Source organism: Triticum aestivum, chromosome 3D (assembly GCF_018294505.1).
Source record: "Triticum aestivum cultivar Chinese Spring chromosome 3D, IWGSC CS RefSeq v2.1, whole genome shotgun sequence".
Classification (NCBI taxonomy): Eukaryota; Viridiplantae; Streptophyta; class Magnoliopsida; order Poales; family Poaceae; genus Triticum; species Triticum aestivum.
Window position 1 is genome coordinate 291,810,357 of NC_057802.1, and position 8,245 is coordinate 291,818,601.

Consider the following 8,245-nt stretch of genomic DNA (forward strand, 5'->3'; position numbering starts at 1 on the left):
CTAGAGTCAATAATCTAGTCCACATCACCATGTGATTAACACTCATAGGTCACATCACCATGTGACCAACATCTAAAGAGTTTACTAGAGTCAACAATCTAGTTCACATCACTATGTGATTAACACTCAATGAGTTTTGGTTTGATCATGTTATGCTTGTGAGAGAGGTTATTAGTCAATGGGTCTGAATCTTTCAGATCCGTGTGTGCTTTACGAATATCTATGTCATCTTGTGGATGCTACCACGCGCTACTTGGAGCCATTTCAAATAACTGCTCTACTATACGAATCCGGTTTACTACTCAGAGTCATCCGGATTAGTGTCAAAGTTCGCATCGACGTAACCCTTTACGACGAACTCCTTTTCACCTCCATAATTGAGAAAATTCCTTAGTCCACTAGATACTGAGGATAAGTTCGACCGCTGTCATGTGATCCATTCCCGGATCACTATTGTACCCCTTGACCAACTCATGGCAAGGCACACTTCATGTGCGGTACATAGCATAGCATACTGTAGAGCCTACGTCTAAAGCATAGGGGACGACCTTCGTCCTTTCTCTCTCTTCTGCTGTGGTCAGGTCTTTAGTCTTACTCAATACTCACACCTTGTAACACAGCCAAGAACTCCTTCTTTGCTGATCTATTTTGAACTCTTTCAAAATCATGTCAAGGTGTGCGTTCTTTGAAAGTATCATCAGGCGTCTTGATCTATCTCTATAGATCTTGATGCCCAATATGTAAGCAGCTTTATCCAGGTCTTCCTTTGAAAAACTCCTTTCAAACAACCATTTATGCTTTCCAGAAATTTTACATCATTTCGGATCAACAATATGTCATTCACATATACTTATCAGAAATGTTGCAGCGCTCCCACTCACTTCATTGTAAATACAAGTTTCTAACAAACTTTGTATAAACCCAAAAACTTTGATCACTCCATCAAAGCGTATATTCTGACTCCGAGATGCTTGCTCTAGTCCATGGAAGGATCGCTGGAGCTAGCATACCTTTTAGCATCCTTAGGATCGACAAAACCTTTCTTATTGTATCACATACAACCTTTCCTTACGAAAACTGGTAAGGAAACTTGTTTTGACATCCATCTGCCAGATTTCATAAATGCAGCTAATGCTAACATGATTCCGACGGACTTAAGCATCGCTACGGATGAGAAAATCTCATCGTAGTCAACTCCTTGAACTTGTGAAAATACCTTTTTTCACAAGTCGAGCTTCATAGACGGTAACATTACCGTCCACGTCCGTCTTCTTCTCAAAGATCCATTTATCTCAATGGCTTGCCAATCATCGGGCAAGTTCACCAAAGTCCATGCTTTGTTCTGATACATGGATCCTATCTCGGATTTCATGGCTTCTAACCATTTGTCGGAATATGGGCCCACCATCGCTTCTCCATAGCTTGTAGGTTCAGTATTGTCTAACAACATGATATCTAAGACAGGATTACCGTACCACTCAGGAGTAGTACATATCCTTGTCGACCTACGAGGTTTGGTAGTGACTTGATCCGAAGTTTCATGATCACTATCATAAGCTTCCACTTCAATTGGTGTAGGTGCCACAGGAACAACTTCCTGTGCCCTGCTACACACTAGTTGAAGTGACGGTTCAATAACCTTATCAAGTCTCCACCATCCTCCCACTCAATTCTTTCGAGAGAAACTTTTCCTCGAGATAGGACTCGTTTCTAGAAGCAATTACTTTTGCTTCCAGATCTGAAATAGGAGGTATACCCAACTGTTTTGGGTATTCTATGAAGATGCATTTATCCGCTTTGGGTTCGAGCTTATCGGCCTGAAACTTTTTCACATAAGCATCGCAGCCCCAAACTTTTAAGAAACGACAACTTAGGTTTCTCTAAACGGTGTCGTCTCAACGGAATTGCGTGGTGCCCCTTTTAAAGTGAATGCGGTTATCTCTAATGCCTAACCCATAAACGATAGTGGTAATTCGATAAGAGACATCATGGTATGCACCATATCCAATAGGGTGCAGTTATGATGTTCGGACACACCATCACACTATGGTGTTCCAGGCGGTATTAATTGTGAAACACTTTCCACAATGTCTTAATTGTGTGCCAAACTCATAACTCAGATACTCATCTCTATGATCATATCAGAGACATTTTATCCTCTTGTCACGATGATCTTCAACTTCACTCTGAAATTACTTGAACCTTTCAATAATTCAGACTTGTGTTTCATCAAGTAAATACACTCAGCATCTACTCAAATCATCTGTGAAGTAAGAACATAACGATATCCACTGCATGCCTCAGCACTCATTGGACTGCATACATCAAAATGTATTACTTCCAATAAGTTGCTCTCTTGTTCCATCTTACTGAAAACGAGGACTTTCAGTCATCTTGCCCATGTGGTATGATTTGCATGTCTCAAGTGATTCAAAATCAAGTGAGTCCAAACGATCCATCTGCATGGAGTTTCTTCATGCATATATATCAATAGACATGGTTCGCATGTCTCAATCTTTTCAAAAACGAGTGAGTCCAAAGATCCATCTACATGGAGCTTCTTCATGCGTTCTATACCAATATGACTCAAATGGCAGTGCCACAAGTATGTGGAACTATCATTACTATTTTATATCTTTTGGCACGAACATGTGTATCACCATGATCGAGATTCATTTTAGGTGCAAGACCATTGAAGGTATTATTCAAATAAACAGAGTAACCATTATTCTCCTTAAATGAATAACCGTATTGCGATAAACATAATCCAATCATGCTCAACGCAAACACCAAATCTCGATAGTAGAGGGAGCATGCGATGCTTTGATCACATCAACCTTGGAAACACTTCCAACACATATCGTCATCTCACCTTTAGCTAGTCTCCGTTTATTCCGCAGCTTTTATTTCGAGTTACTAACACTTAGCAACCGAACCGGTATCTAATACCCTGGTGCTGCTAGGAGAACTAGTAAAGTACACATTCATATAATGTATATCCAATATACTTCTGTCGACCTTGCCTGCCTTCTCATCTACCAAGTATCTAGGGTGGTACTGCTTCAGTGACCGTTCCTCTCATTACAGAAGCACTTAGTCTCGGGTTTGGGTTCAACCTTGGGATTCTTCACTAGAGCAGCAAACGATTTGCTGTTTAATGAAGTATCCCTTTTGCCCTTGCCCTTCTAGAAACTAGTGGTTTTACTAACCATCAACAATTGATGCTCCTTCTTGATTTCTACTCTCGCGGTGTCAAACATCGCGAATAGCTCAAGGATCATCATAACTATCCCTGATATGTTATAGTTCATCACGAAGCTCTACTAGCTTGGTGGCAGTGACTATGGAGAACTATCACTATCTCATCTGGGAGATTAACTCCCACTCGATTCAAGCGATTGTGGTACTCAGACAATCTGAGAACATGCTCAACGGTTGAGCTTTTCTCCCTTAGTTTGCAGGCTTAAGAAACTTGTCAGAGGTCTCATACCTCTTGACGTGGGCACTAGTCTGAAATCCCAATTTCAGTCTTCGGAACATCTCATATGTTCTGCGACGTTTCAAAAACGTCTCTTGTGCCACAATTCTAAACCGTTAGCATTACGCACTGAACTATCACGTAGTTATCAAAACGTGTATGTCAGATGTTTCGTAACATCTACAGACGACGCTGAGGTTCAGCACACCGAGCGGTGCATTAAGGACATAAGCCTTCTGTGCAGCAATGAGGACAATCCTCAGTTTACGGACCTAGTCCGCATAATTGCTACTACCAACTTTCAACTAAATTTTCTCTAGGAACATATCTTAAACGGTAGAACTAAAACGCAATGACATAATTTGTAAAGACCTTTTGACTATGTTCATGATAATGAAGTTCATCTGATTATTGAACTCCCACTCAGATAGACATCCCTCTAGTCATCTAAGTGATACATGATCCGAGTCAAACTAGGCCGTGTCCGATCATCACGTGAGACGGACTAGTCATCATCGGTGAACATCTCCATGTTGATCGTATCTACTATACGACTCATGTTCGACCTTTCGGTCTCTTGTGTTCCGAGGCCATGTCTGTACATGCTAGGCTCGTCAAGTCAACCTAAGTGTTTCGCATGTGTTCCGAGGCCATGTCTGTACATGCTAGGCTCGTCAACACCCGTTGTATTCGAACGTTAGAATCTATCACACCCGATCATCACGTGGTGCTTCGAAACAACGAACCTTCGCAACGGTGCACAGTTAGGGGGAACACTTTCTTGAATTATTATAAGGGATCATCTTACTTACTACCGTCGTTCTAAGCAAATAAGATGCATAACATGATAAACATCACATGCAATCAAATAGTGACATGATATGGCCAATATCATTTTGCTCCTTTGATCTGCATCTTCGGGGCACCATGATCATCTTTGTCACCGGCATGACACCATGATCTCCATCATCATGATCTCCATCATTGTGTCTTCATGAAGTCGTCACACCAACGATTACTTCTACTTCTATGGCTAACGCGCTTAGCAATAAAGTAAAGTAATTTACATGGCGTTATTCAATGACTCGCAGGTCATACAAAAAATAAAGACAACTCCTATGGCTCCTGCCGGTTGTCACACTCATCGACATGCAAGTCGTGATTCCTATTACAAGAATATGATCAATCTCATACATCACATCTTCTGGCCATATCACATCACATAGCACATGCTGCAAAAACAAGTTAGACGTCCTCTAATTGTTGTTGCAAGTTTTTTACGTGGCTTGTATAGGTTTCTAGCAAGAACGTTTCTTACCTACGTAAAACCACAACGTGATATGCCAATTTCTATTTACCCTTCATAAGGACCCTTTTCATCGAATCCGTTCCGACTAAAGTGGGAGAGACAGACACCCGCTAGCCACCTTATGCAACTAGTGCATGTCAGTCGGTGGAACCTGTCTCACGTAAGTGTACGTGTAAGGTCGGTCCGGGCCGCTTCATCCGACGATGCCGCCGAATCAAGATAAGACTAGTAACGGCAAGTAAATTGACAAGATCGACACCCATAACTGCTTTGTGTTCTACTCGTGCATAGAAACTACGCATAGACCTAGCTCATGATGCCACTGTTGGGGAACGTAGCAGAAATTCAAAATTTTCTACGCACCACCAAGATAAATCTATGGAGTAATCTAGCAACGAGGGGAAGGGGAGTGCATCTACATACCCTTGTAGATCGCGAGCGGAAGCGTTCAAGAGAACGGGGTTGATGGAGTCGTACTCGTCGTGATCCAAATCACCGATGATCCTAGCGCCGAACGGACGGCACCTCCGCGTTCAACACACGTACGGAGCAGCGACGTCTCCTCCTTCTTGATCTAGCAAGGGGGGAGGAGAGGTTGATGGAGATCCAGCAGCACGACGGCGTGGTGGTGGAAGTAGCGGGGATCCCGGTAGGGCTTCGCCAAGCACTAACGGGAGGGAGAGGTGTCACGGGAGGGAGAGGGAGGCGCCAGGGGCTAGTGTATTGCTGCCCTCCCTCCCCCCCACTATATATAGGGCCAAGGGAGAGGGGGGGCGCAGCCTTGGCCCTTCCTCCAAGGAAGGGTGCGGCCAGGGAGGAGTCCTTCCCCCCCAAGGCACCTCGGAGGTGCCTTCCCCCTTTAGGACTCTCCCTTTTCCTTATCTCTTGGCGCATGGGCCTCTTGGGGCTGGTTCCCTTGGCCCATATGGGCCAAGGCGCACCCCCTACAGCCCATGTGGCCCCCCTGGGCTGGTGGACCCCGGACCCCTTTCGGCACTCCCGGTACAATACCGATAAAGTGCGAAACCTTTGCGGCGACCAAAATAAGACTTCCCATATATAAATCTTTACCTCCGGACCATTCCGGAACTCCTCGTGACATCCGGGATCTCATCCGGGACTCCGAACAACTTTCGGGTTACCGCATACTAATATCTCTATAACCCTAGCGTCACCGAACCTTAAGTGTGTAGACCCTACGGGTTCGGGAGACAGGTAGACATGACCGAGACGACTCTCCGGTCAATAACCAACAGCGGGATCTGGATACCCATGTTGGCTCCCACATGCTCCTCGATGATCTCATCGGATGAACCACGATGTCGAGGATTCAATCAATCCCGTATACAATTCCCTTTGTCTATCGGTATGTTACTTGCCCGAGATTCGATCGTCGGTATCCCGATACCTTGTTCAATCTCGTTACCGGCAAGTCTCTTTACTCGTTCCGTAACACATCATCCCGTGATCAACTCCTTGGTCACATTGTGCACATTATGATGATGTCCTACCGAGTGGGCCCAGAGATACCTCTCCGTTTACACGGAGTGACAAATCCCAGTCTCGATTCATGCCAACCCAACAGACACTTTCGGAGATACCTGTAGTGCACCTTTATAGCCACCCAGTTACGTTGTGACGTTTGGTACACCCAAAGCATTCCTACGGTATCCGGGAGTTGCACAATCTCATGGTCTAAGGAAATGATACTTGACATTAGAAAAGCTCTTAGCAAACGAACTACACGATCTTGTGCTAGGTTTAGGATTGGGTCTTGTCCATCACATCATTCTCCTAATGATGTGATCCCATTATCAACGACATCCAATGTCCATGGTCAGGAAACCGTAACCATCTATTGATCAACGAGCTAGTCTCCTAGAGGCTTACTAGGGACATGGTGTTGTCTATGTATCCACACATGTATCTGAGTTTCCTATCAATACAATTCTAGCATGGATAATAAACAATTATCATGAACAAGGAAATATAATAATAACCTATTTATTATTGCCTCTAGGGCATATTTCCAACAAAATGTTCATATATGATGGAAGATCAAAATCTAGGACTACATCCATTATAAACCGCAAGGTCACCTAACGATATATTCGAATTCAACATAACGTGCATTCAAACATTGAAATTCGATATCCTGGCATTTGTAATCATATAAAAAGGGACATGACTCTTTCTTTTCGTGGGAATTGATTTGTTTTTTGTTGTTGTTGAGGGAAGTGCGAATTGATTTGGTACTGTACAGGGTAATCTTGTTCTCTCGATTTTTTTTACATTTTTCTTGTAGTTTTTCGAATGACATTTATAGCAATATAGTAAAAGGGGACATGACTCTCTTGTGTCTTGTATGAATTGTTTTTTTGTACACGCTAAGTTTGTTCTGCCGAACAAGGAATCTGTGCCTTGTTATCCCGAAATTTTCAAGCTCGAGTATCTTTTGTCTCATCTGGTTTGAAACTCCCGCCTCTTCAACCCGCGTCGCGCCTTGTTATCCCGAAATTTCGACGCGCGTGAAAATTCCCTCCTCATCCGTAATCGGTCCTGCAGCCCAGACACGCGAAATCCCCCTTCTACCCCTCAGCCGGAAATGCCGGCTTGATGTTGCGGTATCAAAACTGGTGGGGGTACGCTGGTAACTTACCCTACATTTCGGACAAGTGCGTCCCTAAGCCATGGCTCCCCCTACCTTCCCCTTCGCCCCCCATTCGTAGACCGAGGCCGCCAAAACCCATGAAACCCCACGCTCCTCGTTCGGCCTCCCGACCGCCGCCCAGCCAGAGACTCTTCCCCGACGACGTCGTCCACCGCAACAGCTCGCCGTCCCTCATCCACCGCACTGGATGAGGATCCCTCGTCAATCTCGTCGTCCCGCCGGATCAGCCGCCCCGTCCTCCACCTCCAAGGAGCTGCCCCGATGTTTGCCTCGTCTATCGCACCACCTCCATCCCCACAGCGCCGTCTTGACCTGCCCCACCGGAACCACAGCACCCTCACCAATTCCTCTGATGAAGCCGAGGCCAACCCGGCGCCACCAAAGAGGTTCTGCACTCACAGCCGCATTTTATCTTTTATTCGATCTCACGGGGCTGCCGGTGCTCGATACCGAGTAGCCATGGCGGGTCTCCATCGACGGCGCCATCGCCGGCCACTTCATCCACGGCGTCTCTCCCCCATGTCGTTGCTTCCTCGGCGACGACTGCCACACTGGCACCAGCTGCAGCTGCTCCAGCTCTCGCTCGCGCTGCTGCTCCGGCTCTCGCTCGCGCTGCGGCTCTATTCTTGCTCTCGGTCGCGCTGCTACACTGCTCTCGCTTTTATTTGTGCTGCTGCTCTGCTCTACTATTGCTGTCAGTCGCGCTGCTACTCCGCTCTTGCTCTCGTTCGTGCTGCTGCTCTGCTCTTGATCTCGCTCGCACTGCTGCTATTGATGCACGACCTCC